The 21,670-nt window shown below is 42.6% G+C and overlaps 1 long non-coding RNA gene across 2 annotated transcripts in view; it reads left to right on the top strand.

Annotated features, from left to right (window-relative positions):
- The first annotated feature begins 317 nt into the window (after positions 1–317).
- LOC131132029 (uncharacterized) overlaps positions 318–21,670 on the top strand; it is a 77,750-nt gene continuing 56,397 nt past the window's right edge. For both annotated transcript variants that reach the window (XR_009130294.1, XR_009130295.1), the window contains exons 1-3: positions 318–415; positions 1,242–1,315; positions 1,661–1,704. This is a non-coding gene — a long non-coding RNA (uncharacterized LOC131132029). The remainder of the gene's footprint in view (positions 416–1,241; positions 1,316–1,660; positions 1,705–21,670) is intronic.

Raw genomic sequence — 21,670 nt, forward strand, 5'->3', positions numbered from 1 at the left:
TATGTTTACATTCACATCTTGAAGTGATAATAAAATAACACTATAGAAAAACTAAATAAATGAGAAAAATATGTAATTTCAAGTTGAAAAAACAGTAGAACTGATGAACGAACACCGCTTTTAAAACCTTTTGAGACAAATATGAGTGTGCGGGACTTTGTTGTGACGTCCCGCTGCTTTTCAATGGAACAGCTGTGCGTGTGAGCCTTCCTTCCAAAGATGGCGCAGGCTGCCTGGCAACTGCGTTCCCATTGGCCAACATTCCACCCGCCTCCGACCAATGGCGTGCGAGCTGCGATGCGGAAGTCAATGGCAGGCAAAAACCATAACAAAGAGAAAGGCGGGGAGGAGAGGCGGCTCGTGTGGGAAAGTTTTGGACCGGGGGCGAGAAGACGACGTTTAAAGTGTGAAAATGGTGAGATTTAACAGTGAATAAGGATTTCTAACAGATTTCCTGTTATACAATTAAACGTCTTATGTCGCCCTTTTCAAACAAATGTCCAATTTTGAAAGAGAACTAACACACACGAAATTAACACTCACTTTTTTCCACATTTAGGTTCATTGTTTGTCAAATGAATCTGATATATAATACTGGTTTTATCCATAAATACTTAACTAATCGACAGCAACACACAGACAAACCATTTGTTCATTTTAAGGGAGGGGTGTCCAAAGTGCAGGGCAGAGGCCATTTTCAAACTGCAGCCATTTTACCTGTGGCCGTTGGTAAGCTGTAAAAATAAAATGTAGTGATTAGTAATGATGATGATAACACTAATTTCTTTGTGGATGTTTTGTCCAGATAGCTTAGCACATTGGTTTTGCCATATTTTGTGTAGTAAATGTTGCCCCCCACCGGCCCTTGCTAGAAAAAGTTTGGACAATCTTGTTTTGGGGTTTTTGCAGACAGGCCCCGTTCTAAGTTGACAACAAATAGGTGATGACTCTCTTTGTGTGTTTTTACAGCAGGCGGGCTGAGACGTGCCGCTGCAGACCAGCGTTGCCAGGGTTTTTTGAGTGGGCTTTTGTGGGATTTGAGTTTCATCTCCCGGGGGATAATAGAGGGTTTGTTGTTACTGCGGGCCGTGACGCACGTGCTCGCTTGCAGGTTGCGAGGCAGAAATACGGATCAAAAAGTTTGGTTAAGGAACAAGATGTGGCATGTTTGTTTACATTTCATCTCCTTTATGATCATGTTGATAATATTGGCTCGTATTTGTCCTGTTATCTCCCCACAGCATTCCTGGGAAGTGCAATTCCATGTTCTTTTGAAAACAAGATGACCGCAAAAGATGGCGGCCGGACCCTAAAGGTAAGGTTTTTTGCAACAATGTTTTTGACACATGCACAGAACTAATATATCAAGTATGAAATGTAATTCGACCAGAAACTGTATCAAACATATTAGCACAGTGTTGGACCATTCCTAGTATGTTTTACATTTTCCATAAGTTACAATGACCTGTCATTCATTAGTATTCCATTCGTACTGTATAAAGTAGCTCCCACGATGGTTCTGAAGGAGCTCGCTAACTAATGCGCTCCGAGCAGATGGTTCCGTGAGTGTTTGTGAGGCACCCCCAGCAGAACTCTCATTAGCCCCTTGATCCCACCACTAAAAAAGTGCTGAAATGCAAAATGTGCTCTCTTCCCACAGGCGTCCATGGTTTTTGCAACTCCTGGAAAGAAGCACAATAGCAGGTGACTGACTCAAGCACACGCTGACACCTAAAAGATAAGAAACGTTATTAGTATTATCTGTGTTGTGTGGTGCTACAGTCCCCCTTTGTTTATTGCAGTGAATTGGTTCTTATACACAAAGTAGCACTCTATTGATAAATGTCTGTAGTTAGAGCATAGAAAATTTGTTTATAATCTTCTGAATATAGGTTTTAACATGATTAGAGCCCTCAAGACACTAAATAACTAACACCCCTATAGTCACCTTTACTGTATTACCCAATATAGTACATATAATCAGACTACATATTAGACATAAGATACTCACACTTTCCTTTTTTTATTCTGGCCAGCGTACTTATATCATTACAATATATCAATGTATTGTAATGGCGGTTTGAAATAGCTTTAAACTCATATTACCCAATCAACCAAATAATAGTAAATAACAGTAAATAAGTCCTTTAAAACATGAATAAATCAGCTTGCTTGAGCAGTAAATGTGTTCCCTAGGGTATCTTAATGGCAAGGCCTGTCTCACCAGACAATTACTGGCACCTAGTGGTCAATGTAGATTACTACATTCACAATGAAGATGCTTCTTCTGCCTTGTATTTGTATTTTAGTTAATTTTGCCATTTTTATGCTTGGAAATGCTTACTTTAGGCCTCAAAAGAGTGAGGTAGTTTTTCAGCCGCAGTGTCTATTACATTTTCAATTATCAATGTTCATTGTTGATGTAGAAATGTCTTGGGAGTTGGACACATATTTTGGCAGGGTATTTTCTTCACATTTAACTTCCTGTAGCTGTTTTATTCTGATACTTTTGTACATAAATTGAACCTCTGATCAGCATTTTAGTCCGACATGAGGTGCAATTGCATAGCTGGATCACATTTGGGGAGTAAAATGTTTAATTTCACTGTGAAAGCGGACCATGAACACAGTAAGTAAAATGTTACAAATGTTTGTGAGTTTGGATGATGTTCAACACGGTAAGTGAAATGTTTTAAAACCTTATGAATGTGGATGATTTATACGATGGCATATTAGGGCCACATAAAAAAGAGAAATCTGAGACTTTAAGAATAAAGTTATGAATGTATGAGAATAATGTCATAAATTTATGTGTAAAATAAGTAATATTACAAGAATAAAGTTGTACATTTTCAGAGAATAAAGTGGCCATACATTTACAACTTTATTCGAACATTTATAATAGGCTTTGCCTGAGACAGCTGAGACCGTCGTAGCTTTAAATCACGGTAGGTAACCCTGACCTTTTGAAATTAAAGTGTATGATGTGTAACACGGTAGGTAAATGTATGAAATGCTTATGAATGTGTACGATGTGAAATCAGGTGAGTAAAATGTTTATGAAAGTGGATGATTTAAAACACAGGAAGTAAAATGTTCCAAATGCTTATGAAAGTGTACAATGGGTCCTGTTAAAAATGCTCTTGAAAGTGGATCACAGTCGTCGGCAATCTAACAGCGACATTTCAATGTTATCTGGCTGATCGCAGCTGATATCTGTGGTTGCTTAGTGACTCCTTCACTAAACTCCTGCAGGGAATATATTTGCATATGCAGAAAAAGAGCCAGAGGTCAATAAACAATCCACACAAAAAAAAAACTGTGCCTTGACTCATGCAACAATAGCCACAACATTAGGTACACCTGCACCTAAAAAATCTGCATCCCAAATTATGTGTTATTGTAAATCAAATCAAAAGCCGTTGCTAATATTTTGGTGAATTTCTGCAGAAAGTCAAAGAAAAAACCCAACATGTCTGTTCTGGTTGTGTTGTTCCACGCGCTTCATTATGATTTGGATGAAATGCGGGCTGAGACAGAACCGTCTCCTCCTCCTCGGTGGGCTGTAATTGCAGCACAAAACAAAAACAGCGGAATACATGCGTGTGCTTGTCGCATCACCTCAATCGGTCTCCCGTTAGCAAAGAGCTAAAACGATGCAGGCGAAAGTAGGAGCTCGGCTGTTAGCTCCCAGCAAATGTAACTGCACTCTAGACAACAGCAAGTATTGCAGCGCAAAGCCCCTCCATTATCAAACACGCTCTTTAATCACACAGTCGGGCCCCAGAAGAGATGTTATTTGCCTTTTGTGGCGAATAACAGAGCAAGTCAGAGAAGAATAACATGAACACACAGCAGCACCAAATGTATATCATTTGGGTGCAGATCTGCTTTGTAAATACAAGTAAAAGTACAAGTAAATATTGTCATTCATGTAAATAGCTTTAATAGTCAGGAACTTTCCTAGTTGGCATAGAAATGGCGATCTTCTAAATATGCACTATTTTTACTAATAATAGGCCCGTCAACACCGCCTTTCTTGGCTAGTTTATGTAAAAAATATTTTTTTTGTCCAATCAAGGTTAAGCTTTTCTGTGTTGCCATATCAATGTAATTTGCCCAGGGCCTTCAGAATCATGGGTACCGGTCCTTGTCACATATTAGCACTAATGCATATTAGCAATGGGGCTGTTAGCAGTTACATTAGTTAGTCTTGAACCAGTCATGATGTGCTATATATATATATCACTATATTGACAGTTACTATGGTACCCATTATGTCATTGTATGGTCATATCACCTCGTACTTTGGTACGAGGTACATTATTTAAAAAAAAAAAACCAAAAAACCCTTAAACTGTATTATGGAAAGCAGGAAGTGAACAAATGTAACAGTTACTGATTGTAAAAAGTACCAGATGGAGGGGTAGGATTTAATAAGCTTTGCTTCTTCCTACTCCTTTTTGGACATGTGGAACTGTGAACTGATTATGGGATGCATTCAATTGTAATCTGATGCATGTTCAAATGAAATGAAACCATTACCATAACAGGCCGGACTGCAAGATGATCTTTTGACAAACATGCCTCACTTGCAGGGCCTCAAAACACACTTTACTGTTTGTCTGCATGTGCTTGTGTGTTTGCATAACCCACAATTTCATAACCACATTTGTTTCCAACTTCCCACTCAACGGCTGGAGCTAAGTAACATACTGATTTTCTTGCACACACACACACACACACACACACTGTTAAACGTACATCATTTTATCCTCAGGCCTTGTGACCCTTAACCCGTTACTTAAAAAAAAAAAAAAAGAAAGAAAATGATGGATTAGAGTTTTTCAATGTCAAAAAGTAGGCCTAGTTCTTTAAAAGCATACGGAACACTAGTCAGGAGCTACTGTTCCTCGATATTGTAATATTTCCGTAATGACCGAATGTTAACTGGCCTGATGACCTTTTTAATACGTTCATTATGCGAATGCTCACACGCACAAACACGGCCACCGTCCTCGCTTGGAACATGGCCAGATTGTGATTACACAAGCAGCCCTGCTGTAGGGTTAGCATGTTCATCACCAGCTGTTTGACTGTGTGTGTTGTTTACATCCATGCAGAAAGTTTTTATTTGCTGACATTTGCTTTACAATGGTCCGACCTTTACAATCGAGGGTCCCCTAATGTGCAGACACAAATATGACTGTCTGCAGGGAGTCAGCATTAAAAAAAAAATTGTAAAAAAAAAAAAAATCAAATCATCCTGAGACATGGCCTCCGAGGCAGAGAGCTCCGCTTGAGCACACCTCGCGAATCTCACCAGCTGTCTCGTCTGATCTGTCAGCCGCCTGAGCCCAGGGCTTTGCTGCTTAATGTCAGCATTGTGATCTTGCAAGAATTAACTCGGGAATCGTACAAAGTTTTCCGCAAAATGAGTCACTATAAATGCAATATTCACATCATCCTTTCCAGTGTTCGAAACTTGTTCAAAAGCTTCTATTCCATACACTCCCGTGATGTGGTGCCACAAATGAGCGCTTTAATACTCAGAAGAAAATTGTAAGATTTATGCCTCCTCTCTCTCCGGGTGCCGCTCACTGCCACCAGAAAGAAAAAGAAAACACAGACATGAGGAAGCGGAGCAAAAGATTCGTCGTCAAGACAGGACGAAGTGATTACTGCTAGTCGGCGACGAGACGGCGTGATGCACGCTGACAACCTTCAGCGATGACTGAGTGGGCTTGCGGCTATTCTGTCGCACTGTTGCCATGACATCTGGAATTTGCTAGGAGTTCTTGTCTGCTTTTTGGTGCGAGATGCCGGTTGACAGCTTCTGCATTAAAGATGCAAAAGTACGTCATCAGAAGGCAACACAGATACATACTTTATTTGAGATTTCATGTCAACATACCGCGCATCCGCTGCTGCATGTCCTCTGGTGACTACATCTCCAGTCGGAATGATTTAGTATACTGTTGATCTTGAAGAACTGGAGGCATAATGGATTTTGTTTGAGGTTTGCCGCCTACACGGGCTGCTGGGAAAGTCGAAACCAAACGCAAACAGAAAGAAGGCAGATGCAGAATTTTTGTTTATCAAATGGAGTGATTATTAAATTAGTAACACTATTTGTCGGCATCATCGCAACGTACCAATTTTGTCAGATCATAGAATTTACTTTGACGGTCTAAGCTACATGACTTTACTTAATGTTGCACAAATTTAGCAAAGAGACCTCCATGTTCTTCCGTTTTCTCTTTGTCCGGCCACGCCAAACAAAACCTCCGGTGTTTATCATAATAAGCCTTTCTGTTGGTCCTCTGTTAACAATGAGTGTTTAGTTGTCAAGCTGCCCTTTAGTAAGTGCAGACTATCTGTAGAGCAGGCATTGTGTGTGCTGCCTTGAAGTTCCTAGTGGGAAGTAAATAGTTTGCCAGTATACTGCTGGTCCATTGTTTGCCTGCTGCCTCTGTAATCAGCTTCTGGGCTCCTCAAGACGCCCGGCGTTGCTTGATTGTGAATATTGACAGACATTTCTGAGCACTTGAAAATGTGCTAGCATGTGACGTTTGTGCCACAACAGTTAAAATGCTTCATGTCTTTACACTTTTTGGGCATTGGCGAAGCAAATATGATGGCACGAAAAAAAATATGAGACTCCATGTGTGATGAAAAATATCATAGGGCATTTTTAGTTGGTTTGTTTGTTGTGTCTACAGCTGAAACTTTGGACTTGTTTGCCCCACCAGAGGGTTTAATTTGAGGGATTAGCGTTGGAATGGTGCAAGCGCATAAAAAAAGCTAACTAGGCACCAACTCCAAAAAATTCATTATGTCAGGCATGAGACACTTTGGGAATTTTGACAAGAAATGCAGCACTTGGGGGGGCAGGTAATTTTATTCCAATTATCAAAACTTGTCTCATGCCTTCATTCCTTAGTTGCCCAACAGGATTAATAAATCACAGTTACTGCATGTACTGACCTACCTAGTATGTGTACTTCCCTTTTCATACAGCTATGTGATAGTACAGTACAGTAGCCAAACAATCCTCTTTAACCCAGATTCCATCCTGCCCCAGGTGCCGCCATGGGTGGCAACATTTTGTGGAACTAATCCTCATGTTTGATTACGCCGCCTCCTTCTCTCTGCTTCATCTCCATGCTTTGTCTGCGCATCATCTAGTTTGGATGTTTGCACGCAGCTATCTGACCTTTTCGGTAATCCGGTCATCGTCTCCCGTTCCCCATCTGCGTCCATTGCCAACTTACCAGCATCCTTCCTTCCTCTTGACTTTCCTCCCTTGTTCGACATTTATTATCGCCTTCCTCTATCCCCCGCTCGGTCTAAATCCCAGTTCCTGTTCTCTTCATTGTCACTCGCCTTTTTGTGTGCCTGATGTCATTGACAAACGCTGTCATGTCCCAAAAGTTCATTTGCACCTCCACAGCAGCCTCCACTGATTCTTTGGTAAGGTCACAGCTTTAACCTTGACTCAGGCAACATGGCCAAGATGGATAAATACTTGATATTTGAATTGGCCATGTCTGATTGCTATCTTCAAGGGGAGGACATGTTTGTAGGGCATAACGTGTTCGGTGATGGACGTCTGTATGAAATGTTGAGTGTTAATTCATCATAGCAACCAAGATTTTGGTGTTTGCTTGGAAACAAAAGGCTTCTATCTATGCCCAGTACATTAATCCTTTACAGTCCTTATTAGTTTGAGACAAGATGAGGGAGTTACAGGTCAAAATCTAGCCTTACCAAATCCAATAACATGTAGCTTGCTGACTAGTTGGCACATAACTTTATCCTTAGTATTTCTATACTTACCAATAAAACATACTAGCACAGTATGGATCCCGGTTTATACTAATTTTGCAGATGTCAGAGTATCAAATATATTAATTGACTAATGAACCTTAGTTGCTCACACGTCAAATTAATGTGGTCATGCGTGCAGCTGTAAAGTCCAAGAAAAGTCCAGCCTGTGCGGCAGTAAAAATGTTCCCTATGTCACCTCTTCCTGGAAAATCGCTGCGTAAATGCGACAATAATGGTGAGCTTGATCAACACAAGGTCACGTCACTGAACAATTGAAGCTGTGTTATATCACATTTGAGATTGGCGGAACATTGCCTCAAGGTGAGGGTCACCATAGAAACGCTTGGCTGGCCTTGATGCATCAGAGTCTGCCTTAGCTAAATCAGGATTTCCTGTTTGAACAGGAAAAAATCTGTTATTTAACCTTTTAGTATGTATATTTGATGCCTCATTTTGAACAAATCTACACGTCTCAGCTCTGCGGTTTTTAGAATCCCTTTATCCGATGTGATAATTAATTTTGCATTGTCCATCAGCATTCTGTGTTCAGCTCAGGGATGCTCGCTGCAAAAATGGGAGCGTCAATGAATAATTTACAACGGCAATCAAGGTGGATTTCAATCACTGGAAGGAGACCTTGACCTTGCTCGTGTGGGTGCTGTCGTAAAAATCCTGAAGCGGTTCCTGAGAAGAAAAGCAAATTATACGTTTATTTATGCGAATAGTTTTTCCCGTCTCGCAATCCTGATTGGTACTTGCATGCACTCTTGCCGTAATCATCTTGTAAACACAAAGTGACAAGCGCATCCTTTCCTTCGCGTAAACCATTACCATCACATACAGAAAATATCAAGCCGTCCTCACGTCGCATCCAGAAATATACTCATGCGTGATAATACAATTAGCGCAAACATGTGACTGTGTCTTATTCTTATTTGTATGCACAGATACAGACTTAGCCCCATTTTTCTGCATAATGATGCAGACTCCTTGAGTCCCTGAATATGATTCTTGCAGTCTTTCAATCATCTAGCACTCATGCACCAAATAATTGGCACTAAGTTATCAAAACATGTTTGTTCTGTGAATTATCACAGGTCACTGCTGATTGTGTTTGGGGGAAAAAAAAAGGAGAAATAGTGGTTTTGTTCAGCAGTCGCCCCGTAGTGCCCTACATCTGTCAACTTGTTAGGAGCGCCATAAGTGAGCTTGCCAAAGCGGGAGGCCAGGAGTGTGTCTGCATAGTAACAAAGCTGGCCAAGGCACGTCGGGCTGGGGAGTGGGGGGTGAAGCTCGAGGACTAATGGTGTGTGTATGTTTGTGCGACTGTCTGGTGCAGTAGCTACAGTCTGCAGGGGGTCTATTCCCCTTCGTCAACAACTCGCCTCACACAGCCAATCGAATAATGCGTAGAAATGACCACCCATGCCCTGACAGTAACCTCGACAAAACACACACACACAATGACCGACACCCACGCATATACACACTTCACTTAAGTGCCAGAGGACACGCAACAGAGACATTTATGACACTCTGACCTCGTTTCTGTGTGTTTGTGTGGCACGGAGGGGGAGGCTGAAGACAGACATGCATTAGTGGTAGAGCTGAGTCTGCGCTCCCCTATGGTCGAAAACACTTGTCGGGAAAATGTAGCGTGAAAAGTTTCACCCTGTTGCGGACATTCGCCCTCCTTTCGTCCTTATTTGGAAGGAAGCTGTAAAGAAATCCCTCCACGGAACGTCGGATCGTCACGATCCCATCACTTGCTCCATGTCCTTATCTATGGAAAAGCGTCATAAGGCCTCCCTGGAATGACATCTTAAATACTCATTAGCGAAGGTGAAGGTATCTGTGACATGCCGTCTTTGTCTCCGCATTTTTCCAGGTTTATTAGGATTCATTTAGTCACTGTTTCCGACCACAAACTCCGACTTCAGTCTCTACTATACCATCGTGGACACCGTTAACACCATTAGCATAGCACGTTTGTCTAGTGGGAGCGCATGAATCAGTGGTCTAGGGCCCGGTACAATTCCAAGCATGCACACGTGCAATGTAGTGCAGTCTACAAAATCACAGAAATTGCAGTAAAACTGCAGAATAGAGTTGATTGTATAAGCAAAAGGGCCGTGGCATGAATGCACAATGTCAGGGCCAAAAGAGGGACGGGGAATCACGTACCAGTGTCCTTGTGTGCATACGCCGTTCACAACAAAGAGGTGGAAGGATGGGATAGCTGAAGCTTTGGTCCATTTGTATGATCTATAGCCTTTCTTTACACTTTGTAGACCTCAGGGAAGACGGAACGGATGCTAGTAAAATACTGCATGCTCATGTATCGATTTTAAAAGGTTGTCTGTAATCTTGTAGGTTCTTATTCCAGCGTGGAAGTTCCTGTTTTATTGTTTGCTAGTCTGGAAATATGACACATTTAGACTTCATAACAGAACATTAGCTGCAGGGTTACAGTATGTAGGCCACACAGTCAGGAGATCGGGAAGACCTGGGTTCGATTCTCCACTCGGGCATCTGTGGGTTTTCTCTGGGTACTCCGGTTAGGTTAATTACCGACTCTAAATTGTCCATAGGTATGAATGTGGGATGATTGCCTGTCTATGTGCCCAGTGATTGGCTGGCAATCAGTCCAGGGTACATCTTGCCCAAAGACAGCCGGGATAGGCTCCAGCATATTGGCGACCCTAGTGCATAGAAAATGGATGGATGGATGGATAGCTTACAGGGTTTTCATACCAACTTATCCATCGCACACCTTCCTCAAATTTTGATTGAAATGTCAACCAAGGACTTTTTCGCCCTTTTTCAAATTGCTCTGTTCTGTCAAATTAATTTCCTCACCATTCTCGATTGGTCTGCTTCAACGATCCGCTTTTGCATTTTGTGATTTAGTGAACCACTTGGACTCAAGGACGCGTAAAAGCAGCGATGTTACAATAGACCTCAGGGTCAGAACCATTTTCATTTGACATCACATTTCATAGGCAATGCGGATAGATTGATTTGGCACTCTGATGCATATTACAGGAGGTGCAACACCTATAAGGCGCATGCACGGAGTCATACATCTTCATACAGAGCACATGCCAATGTAAATGTCTGCAGAGTGTCTCTCTGTTACTTTAATATTCATGGTCATCGCGACTGAAAGGGCTGTCATTTCTGCTGGTCTGTTTTCGCGCTGCAGGCACTGATCTGGCGGTTCTTTGCATATCGCATTGAGGGATTAGACAGAAAATCCCAGCGCGCCGAGTTGAGAAAATTCAGAAGAAGTCCAGACAGCGGCTGATGGGAGGTGTGGACGCAGTCAAGCTAAAGATGGGATTGTCTCTTAGTACACGCTCACTGAATCCAGGGAAACAGTCTAGTAGGCTTTGTGCCCCTTGGGACATTGTGCCAGTGAGCGTATTGCATCCATCTGCCTCATCAGCCCCCCCTCCCACCCACTACCAACCCACCCACCGCAGCCTCATCTCCTTCTCCTCCTCCTCTGCTTGCCTCATTTCATCTCCAGGTGGGCCTCCCCACAGCCTGCTGCATGCATGTATTAGTGCCTCCTTGAAGTGAGACAACCTTCATATGTCCTTTAGTTTCCATAGCAGCCAGTGGGACCATCGCATAGCATTTAGATTTGGCGAGCATTAGCGACGCGCGCCCCATCGAGGCGGCATGAACTCCATTTATTTGAAGCATTGGCCCTTCCAATTAGAGGCAAGATGACATGAAGTGAGAATTAGCAGTTGTATGAGAAGAAGAGCACTCAGAGAGCAAAGGTTTGGACATTTGTCCAGCATTTCTTCTTTGGAAGAGAGCAAAATCTCCTAAGATGCTACGTACTGCAAGCGCAACAAATTTACAAGATCATCTGATATGATTTTAATTCGAATTTTCAGTGTGGAATTGCTAATAACTGTGCAATCTGGATCCAGATGAGCCTTTCAGCTCTTACCAGAACATCCTAGGCCGGATTTTATAGAAAATGTCGCTTGCAAGGAAAATAATCAACTGAATGTTTTTCAGTGGCCACAGAACACTTTTCTAAAAAATGGACATATGGTGATGAAGAGGTGTCCTAATGGAAAAAGGTCTGCTGAACTCCGCCGGTGCATCGATTTGTCTCTGAAGGGATGGAGGTTTTAACCCCTCTAAGTGGGCTGCTGGGCCCGGGGGAAGTGGATTAAGGCGGGACACCCATTCATTTACTGTATGAAACTGATTGAAGCCAACAATGTTTAGAGCTATTAATCCCCAAAACACACGCGACGGCCGACAGACAGTGGCACAGTGTTTTGGTTGGACAGAAGGATGCTGGGATTAGATGTGTGGGGAGTCTGGGATCAGACAGACACATAAGTCGATACGGATACTGGATTAGCTAACGCGCAGATACACACATACATTTAAACTTAAGGCTTGTTGATCTGTAAAAACTAAGGTGGAAGCGCATCCTCGGAAGGATGACCCATTGGTGATTCATGTCATTTGTCTTTGTTTAGACATAATATTAAATATATTAACAATGCCACAGTACCGACACAGATGTCAGTCAGTCTAGCCATTGCTTAGCCGCTGTCTAGGCTCTCGTTTAGTTCTTGGTTTGGGGATTTGGCGTCACAATTACAAAACAAGCTGCAGCCGCTTTGTCCAAGTGGTCTGCCTCCACAATCCCTGCTTTCTAGTAACTGAATTATACTGATTTGTAGCATCCTGGTCTGGTCTTAGCTTGTACTTCCCAATCCTTCCATGCTTGAGCCCACAACACCCCAAAAGTCTGTTTCTCCTTTGGCACGATTGGAAGAAGTGGGTCTCCTGCATCAGTCAGTCAAGGCCAGGGCGGCTTACTCGCAGCTGTTAGCAGCCGGTGTACGTGGTTGTGGGGGGCTGGAGGTATATTTGCTCCCATGCCATGCATTCCTGCGCTATGGTACGTGTTCTCCGTTGGCCTACTTGTGTTGTGGGGGGGTGAAAATACACATGAAATTAATCGCCGTGGAGAGAAATGTTTTCTCTCCATGCTTGCTATCATGGACTGAACAGAACGGCGAGTAAACAGAAATTTCCCAGTGTGCTGTGAACATGATTAAGTACGTGGGTTGGCGGATTCAACTTCATAATAGCTTTCACAAGGGAAACATCTGCAGTTCTTCAATATATATATTTAAAATCTCCCACGCGGTCTACCTTTTCTCACACACCTTTGGCTTCCTAATGGCTCTCCGACACAGCTGGGAATGTTTTGGAACAAAAAAACAGAGTATTCCAATCCATGTGAAAAAGAACTGCTGACCTTTTTATAAGGTAGCTTCTGTCGCAGTGCTGTGACTTCTCTTCGCTCTTCTGTGAAATCTTGTGTGTCCATGCTGTTTACTCGTTCTGTCCTCTGTTGGCATATTTCTGGTTTTTGATCCATGGGTGTCGGTACTGACGCATCGAGATGTAAAATGCTGCGGGGCACCGCAGAGGATCATCTATAATCAACGTTGCCAAAATGACCCCGGAATGCACACGTTGGGTTTCATAGCTGGAAATGTCAAACACAAGACACTGACCTTCTGAGAGGGCATACCAAGGCGAAGGTTTACAGTGAGAAAATGTACCTACCGTATTTTCCGCACTATAAATCGCACTTTTTTCATAGGTTGACTGTTCCTGCGACTTGTACTCCAGAGCAATTTATATATGAAAAAACTGTTCATGTTACATAAACACTGGACACCTTTTCTGTTCATGTTTATGTTTCGTGTAGCTGAATAACCATTGTGTTAGCATATCTTACACCTATTCAATCTGTTCTCTATTCTTTCATTGTTAGAACTTGCCTTCCAAGAGGATGTAATGTCTGTTTTGGTCAAGTAGTTTGTAAAATGAATTAACCGCAAAAAATGAGACTTATACTCCAGTGCGACTTATGTATGTTTTTTTTTTTACCTAATTATGCATTTTTGGCATTGTGCGACTTATACTACTCCGGAGTGACTTATAGTCCAGAAAATACGGTACGGTACGGCGTTTTGCATAGTGGAACAATTAAACAAGATAAAAATATAGCATATACGCATTTGTCCTATATTAGAACCAGTTTTAGTTTCAGCTAAACAGGAATCTCCAATCTTTACTGCTTCTATTCCGCTTTCATGTAGAACGATGAAAATGTCAATATTTCACGGTATGGATGCACTATGCCCACTGAAGAAGCGCACTGGAACATGAAAGTCCTCTTTGAGGCTGCGTATGCATGGCCTACTTTGGAATACCATTAAATTATTAGCTGGGTGAGAGGACTTTATCAGGGGATAAAGGCTATGTTTTTTTCTCAACTAGATGGGTACATTAAAAGTGCCAAAATGGGGAGACTGCATTTCCTGTATGTCCTACTTTATTTGACAGTTTCCACTTGGCTAATACTGTATATAAGTTGATTCAAGTACCTGCTAACCCTGGTCTGATTCTGTTTTCGTTCTCTCGAATGCAGCACAACTAGAATGCATCATTCTCTATAAATGTATTCTACTCAGTTTTTGGGAAATTTTAATTGAACGTTTCAAATTTTACATCCCTTGTTTGCGGTCTTTGTCAGTACATGTTTGTGTGTAGATCAATGGAATAGCACAAAACCAGCTAAAATGCAGTTTTACTTTTTTAGCTGAACACAATGAATAATATGCTATGAGGACGTGAAAGCAGCAAACACAGCAAGCCGGCTTAGAACATGATTGCGTGCAAATATTGAATTGTTTGTTTTTCAGAGTATTATGTTTGATGTGTGCACGAAACCCGCTTAATTTCATTCAAGAGGGTGTTTATCAAGTTTCTCTCTCGGATGAAATGGGTGCCAAATCAAAAAAAAGGTCAACATGGTTTGTGCCAGCAACCAAACCTGTTCAAAGACAAGCAGTAGGGATCCTAACCAACGACATGTTTGTTGATGTGCAGTGTACTCGCAGCTTCAGTATCTCCACTTAATCTTTGGAACTCAACGGGACTGTGGACGGACCAGTTTAGAAAAACTGACGGAGCAATTGACCAATCATTTCCTGTGTCACATCGCTTATCCCAACAGGCGATTGACTGCTAAGTACAAATGAACCCTATGGGATACCATTTTGTGCTAGTGTTGTGTATCCAATGCTAGCAGATGCTGACATTCTGGACGTGTTTTGGCCTCGGAGCACATGTGTGTGTGGACAGATACACCAGTTGCTGTGGGTGGAATCTGCAATCTGCCTGGTCGTCTGCCAGCTTGCGGGGGGGAGTGGCCTACAATGGAGGGTGTGAGCTCACTGAGGGGGTCGGACCGAGGGTGGGGGTGGTAAGATGAGATAAAGCCAGACAGATGGAGCAGACAATGAGGTATAGCCACCCAACCTGCATGTCAACAACACTCAGCCCCTTTCAAACTTTCTCTAAATTCTCACTCCTGGGATGAAAAGTTTGGCAGAAGTCACATTTACTGCTCCTAAACAAGAACAATAAAAATGATTCTTTACTGTTTCTTCTCCATGGCCCGAGAAGACGTAAAAGGAGAGTGGAAATATATCCGTTCTGGCTGTGCTGAACTTTCTTCTTGTTTTGGGGAGGCTTATCCCATCTTGCCTATCTCAGATTCCGAGGCTCATCTTGAATTATGAGAAGTAGAAATACTTCTGCGAGTTATTATGGAGTATAACAACAAAATACCAGGAGAACGTTGGCTGGGTTGAGCCATGTCATTCCAAATAGTCAAATATTATGGTAATGGTAATGGTTTAATTTCATTTGAACATGCATCAGATTACAATTGAATGCATCCCATAATCAGTTCACAGTTCCACATGTCCAAAAGGAGTAGGAAGAAGCAAAGCTTATTAAATCCTACCCCTCCATCTGGTCCTTTTACAATCAGTAACTGTTACATTTGTTCACTTCCTGCTTTCCATAATACAGTTTAAGGTTTTTTTTTTGTTTTTTTTTTTTAAATAATGTACCTCGTACCGAAGTACGAGGTGATATGACCATCCAATGACATAATGGGTACCATAGTAAGTGTTAATATAGTGATATATATAGCACATCATGACTGGTTGAAGACTCTTCATCCTTGTATTTAGCAAACACTGCTTGTATTGTTTCTTGAATTGGCTCATCGTTGTGCATTGTTTGAGGTCCTTACTCAATCCATTCCATAGTTTGATTCCACATACTGAAATGCTATGGCTTTTTAACGTAGTCCTAGCATATGCATAAGTGTTTCAAATTTAGTTCTTCCCTGAGATCATATTTCTCCTCTCTTGTAGAGAAGTATTGGATTACATTTTTAGGTAATTGGTTATTTTTAGCCTTATGCATTATTTTAGCTGTTTGAAGATGAACTATATCAGCAAGTTGAAGTATTTGTGATTTTAGAAATAAGGAGTTAGTATGTTCTCTGTAGGCGGCATTATGAATTATCCTTATTACGTTGGCTTGTCATCGAAGCTCAAGTCTGGTCAAATTGACGTTTTCATATTTTTCCACTCTGAAAAATACAGTTTCTGGACACCCAGAACACAATTTCCTGAACGTTTCCGTGGGACTAGCCCCTAAAACGCCATGCACGTGTCAATGCAAAGGTGTCTGCTCTGCATTTGAGGAAATTGCCTCATCAAAAAAGCCAGCGAGGAGACAGGAAGCCTGCCAGGGGGGTGTTGTTGACACCACCTCCCTTCCACATGAATAGCTACAGTCCTGATGAGGCTTTTCCTCCATAAATGTGACCTCCTACATGCAAAAGGAGCGGAATTCTCGAACGAGAGACGGTTTCGAATATGTCGTGAGCTGATTTCACCTGCTTCAATGACTTGACTCACCTGTGACTACTGAGTCATGTACTACTGAAGCAGAGATGACCCGGCCGAGAATATTGCGAGGAACATCTTTTACATAGTGTAAGAGCTCTACTCCACTTCCCTGATGCTGGCCACATGTGAAGCTGAATGTTGTTCCTTTCCATATGTTATCTTGGAAAATGTGTAGCCTCAAGCCAAAAATAGCCTGACAAGCTCACTGACGACCGGAGTGTGTACACAGCGGCAGGGAGGCTGACAGGGAAAATGTGATGCAACATTTGTATCCCGTATCACCTTATGTAAGTTTATGCCCTCCCCCCCCCCCAAACCTCCAAAGTAACAGGTGTTGGTCTGCAATCATATCCTTGTGTGCTTGCTTTGGACTTCATGTCATTTTGTTCCATTATTGACACTGCGACACAAATAAACTCGCTGCGATTATTGAGTGACCTATTATGGCTTTACTGATCATTTCTTCAACGAAAAGTAAAGAGACACATTTTAATCAGTTACTTAATCAAGCACGTCCTTTATTCATTCATTCATTCATTTTCTACCACTTATCCTCACAAGGGTCACGGAATGCTGGAGCCTATCCCAGCTGCCTTCGGGCAAAAGGCGAAGTACACCCTGGACTGGTGGCCAGCCAATCACAGGGCACATATAGACAAACAACCATTCACACTCATATTCATACCTATGGACAATTTGGAGTCACCAATTACCCTAGCATGTTTTTGGAATGTGGGAGGAAACCGGAGTACCCGGAGAAAACCCACGCATGCACGGGGAGAACATGCAAACTCCACACAGAGATGGCCGAGGGTGGAATTGAACCCTGGGCACAAAACCTGTGAGGTCTTTAGTGCCAGCTAATTTTCATTTTACTGACAACTCATATTAAAATTTGTCTATAATGTTAGCTAGAAGCAGTAAGTAAAGATCATTTCTTTAATATTTAGAGAATCCTAAATTCTCTTTTTTCCTGTATTGATTTTTAAAAATTACATTTCTTTCTTTTTAATGTTTCAGTGGCATATTTAGTGTTTTACTTTAAGTGGTCATGACTTTAAAAGATGTGTGTAATATTCCTGTCATACAAATGGCCACAAGTATTATTTACAAATATAATGTAATGGGATTTATTTGATTATTTTCTCTATTTATCGTCCCCTATGAATATGGGCGATAGATGAGCTAGATTAGTACTGGGTTTGTTGTCTTTAGTATAGACCTGACCAAACCATGTCCAACTCTGTCCCTGTCTTGTCCCTTTAAATCAGGTTTGCAATTACAGCTGCACTACTGCTAGAATGTATGCTTTTGCTGCAAAGGACTTAAGGTCTGAAAAGAACAAAAACCTGAAAGGAACACCTGCCTCGCATTTTGCCCCTTAGGTGCCGCATGTTCACTTTCCCCAACCCCCCCTCCCACCGTGAAGAAATGTTGTTCATCACCATAGAGACCCACTAGAGGTTCTCCAAAGGGCGCCTCGCAGCCCATCAAGTAGCCAAAAATCCTTGTCCTTTTTGCGTAACCGCCGGCAACAACACACACACTAGTATTTTGGACTGCCCCCTTTGTGTATTTGGGGAGAAGAGGGTGGTGTTTTTTTGTGGGGAGCTTGGGAGTTGGGGGGGTGTGGGGGGGGCACATCTGATGCTCGGCCAGAAAGAAGCCCTAAAGCAACATGTGTGCCCAAAATAATCTCTCTGCTTACTCCTTCATTTTTTCTTTGTTCTACTAAACATCCAATCCTGTGTTTTTCCTCAGTTTGTCTTGACCTATAATATAATCCACACCCCCACCCTCCATCTTCCACAGACCCTCTGGCCCATTGTCCGAGATGCTAAATCACAGCCTCCATTGTGCTGCCACGACTGGCCTCATGCTGCACAGGATAGACAAGCACCCTGTCCATCTTTCTGCTTGGCATCTATTCACATCACTCCTTTCGCTCCATAATAGCCAAATCCGCTCTGTTGTGCTCCCTCAGCTGGCCGGAGCAATTAGTTAATGTACCCTGCACCCTGGGGTGATTCTGGCACTCAACTGTGTTTGTGTCGGTTGGTGATCTGGAGCGGTTTTGGCACCGCTTGTCTTTTGGACAGCTTTCACCTCTTCTTCCAAAAACATCAACGTACTGTACGGAACAGAAAAAACATTCACTTGATAGGACACAAATGTGAGTCTGATCGTCTCACAGAGTTCTGACTTCATGGTTGTTAGGTCAGTTTTCAGCTCCTTTTGTTAGCTAATTAACATATTTATTTTTCACCAACCTCAAGATTCATACTCGCAGTTATGAAAGTAGGAATATAATATTGCCTGCTGCTGTGTACACTGCATTGAATTCATCAATTTTGACCACGATGAAGGTTTTTTCATGTCGGTGAACTTTGTATGATGCCAGTGTTTTTGTTAATCCCAGCCAAAAAATGGCTGGGTACCGGACGGTACCGGACATATTTGACAGATTTTTCAAGACACACAGAATATTGTGTTCTTAGGCTGTACAGATACATGTATATACCTGTACATGGTATATACCAAAAAGAAAGATTAGACGCTCATCTTTCATCAGGAAAAAAAGTTTCTGCATTTAATGATCAGCACTAGAACACAGGTAAAATATTAGTTCTCAACAAAAAGAAGGGAGAAAAATGGCTTTTTCTGAAAAGATACTTTTCAAGCATAACTTTCACTCTGACACGAACGTAGCCAAAATGTCTAAGGATAATAATGCCACATAATAAACAACACAAAAAATGGTTGTTAACCATTTGTTTACAAATATAACACCATGAACTATTATAAGAGGGTGAGGAGCTCAGTCATCCGGGAGGGGCTCAGTGTAGAGCCGCTTCTCCTTCACATCGAGAGGAGTCAGTTGAGGTGGCTCGGGCATCTAGTCCGGATGCCTCCCGGACGCCTCCCTGGTGAGGTGTTCCGGGCATGCCCAGCCGGGAAAAGGCCCCGAGGACACGCTGGAGGGATTATGTCTCACAGCTGGCCTGGGAACGCCTTGGTGTCCTCCCGGTGGAGCTGGCCGGGAACCGGGAAGTCTGGGCTTCCCTACTAAGACTGCTACCCCCGCGACCCGGACCCGGATAAGCGGAGGAAAATGGATGGATGGATGGATGGAACTATTATAATTTTCACATTTACAACTGAAAAGTGTGGGTGCACGCACGTGTGAACATGTATTTCTATGGGAGGGATGCATGCCGAGCTCTTATAAAATGTCAACTTCTGCCACCTTGACATATTTGGTCCTAAATGCTGATACCTAAAAACCTAAGTCCGGATGTTGTCTGTATTCATTTAGTACTTTCATTATGATGTTGTTACTATATGTGCCCTGTGATTGGCTGGCGACCAGTCCAGGGTGTACCCCGCCTCTCGCCCGAATACAGCTGGGATAGGCTCCAGCACCCTCGTGAGGATAAGCGGTAGAAAACGAATGAATGAATTTTGATGTTGTTCCTGTTAAACCGGATACCTGGTCACATGGGTTTATCGTTCACCTCCCTACGTTCTTCTGGTTTTTGATTGGCTTCAAAAGAGTAGTGGTTATAGCTTGCAAATGGATGTAGTGTGGGATCCCTAGGAATGCGTAAAAGGTTGTTTTGTGTGCGGTACACTGAGTCCGCTGCTTAAGTTGTTTCCAAGTGTGCCGCATGCTTCCTGGGCTCTCTAAAAAGGAAACATAAATGTCCCAAAATCCCTGTCCATCAACTCAGCACGCCACGCAGTTTAATCCTGACTGCCGCCAGGGAGCCTTTCAAGCCATGTTTGGCCCTGTGAAGGTGTAAAAGGGTGGGCGGGCACCTAGCTGGACACCTCTGTAGTCCTTCTGAAGGCCTCGGAGGATGCCCAGCAGGCGTGTCTACTCAATAGAAAGAATAAAAAGGCGAGGCTGCGTCACAAAGGGACACCAGCGTGGACGGGACAGAGCACGCGGGGGGGCGAGTGGGAGTGACTGCAAGCTGGTTTCAAAGAACCAATGAAGAGAACGTTAGGAAGGCTTACTGTAGTTTGCATTTGAGGGCATAAGGCCACATGGACCATGCAAGTCAGTCATAGCCTCAAGGACGAGACGAGACAACAGCTTGAATTTTCATCCCAACCTCCCACCTCGGTAATAACGTTCGTAAGCCATTTCTCGCATAATCCCTCAATTTGATGGAAAAAAACAAACAACGTGATCAAAGGATGTTCATTTCCCCCCGCCAGGGAAAAAAGTGTAGCAACATCAGGCTGTGTAATTACATTTGTGCAGACACACAGTGGGACCATTGTGAGTTGTATTTATGTATTTTTTGTTATTGTGCTGCCCCCGTAGAGAGATGACCCACTTCCGAGGCTTTCTCAAAGCATGATGGTTTATGTTGTTTGCTGGCGAGGATGGCAAAGCTAAGGACGCAGACGCACCAATCCTTGTGACCTTTGTCTAAATTGTCTCCAAGTTTGGGTGGTGATTGGGACTATTGGCAATATTCAGGCTTTGTTAAGAAAACGGGAAAAAATCCAGACAGGAAGAGACTACTAAAACAAAAAGAGAGTGTTCACGTTATTATTTATTTACCATTTCTTCAAAAGTCGGCACTCTAAGAGCTCACATGCTCGCCCATTAACAAAAAGTACATTCATGAGGTCATCATGTGCCTGTTGTGTCTGTGCATCACCGAGCCGTGTCAACATCAATGAAACCCCTGCAGTGACAGAGAAATGGGCATCGAAACTCGAAATCAAAATAAAAACATTTGAACCATCCCGAGAGAACCGCAATGGTCCTGGTCCCCATCAATGCTAAATCCTAAAAATGTCATCCAATACTTGTCTACAAGAGAAGAGAAATATGATCTCAGGGAAGAAGTACATTTGAAACACTTCTATGCTAGGACTACGTTAAAAAGCCATAGCATTTCAGTATGTGGAATCAAACTATGGACTGGATTGAGTAAGGACCTCAAACAATGCACAACGATGAGCCAATTCAAGAAACAATACAAGCA

This window comes from Doryrhamphus excisus, chromosome 7 (genome assembly GCF_030265055.1).
Source record: "Doryrhamphus excisus isolate RoL2022-K1 chromosome 7, RoL_Dexc_1.0, whole genome shotgun sequence".
Taxonomy (NCBI): Eukaryota; Metazoa; Chordata; class Actinopteri; order Syngnathiformes; family Syngnathidae; genus Doryrhamphus; species Doryrhamphus excisus.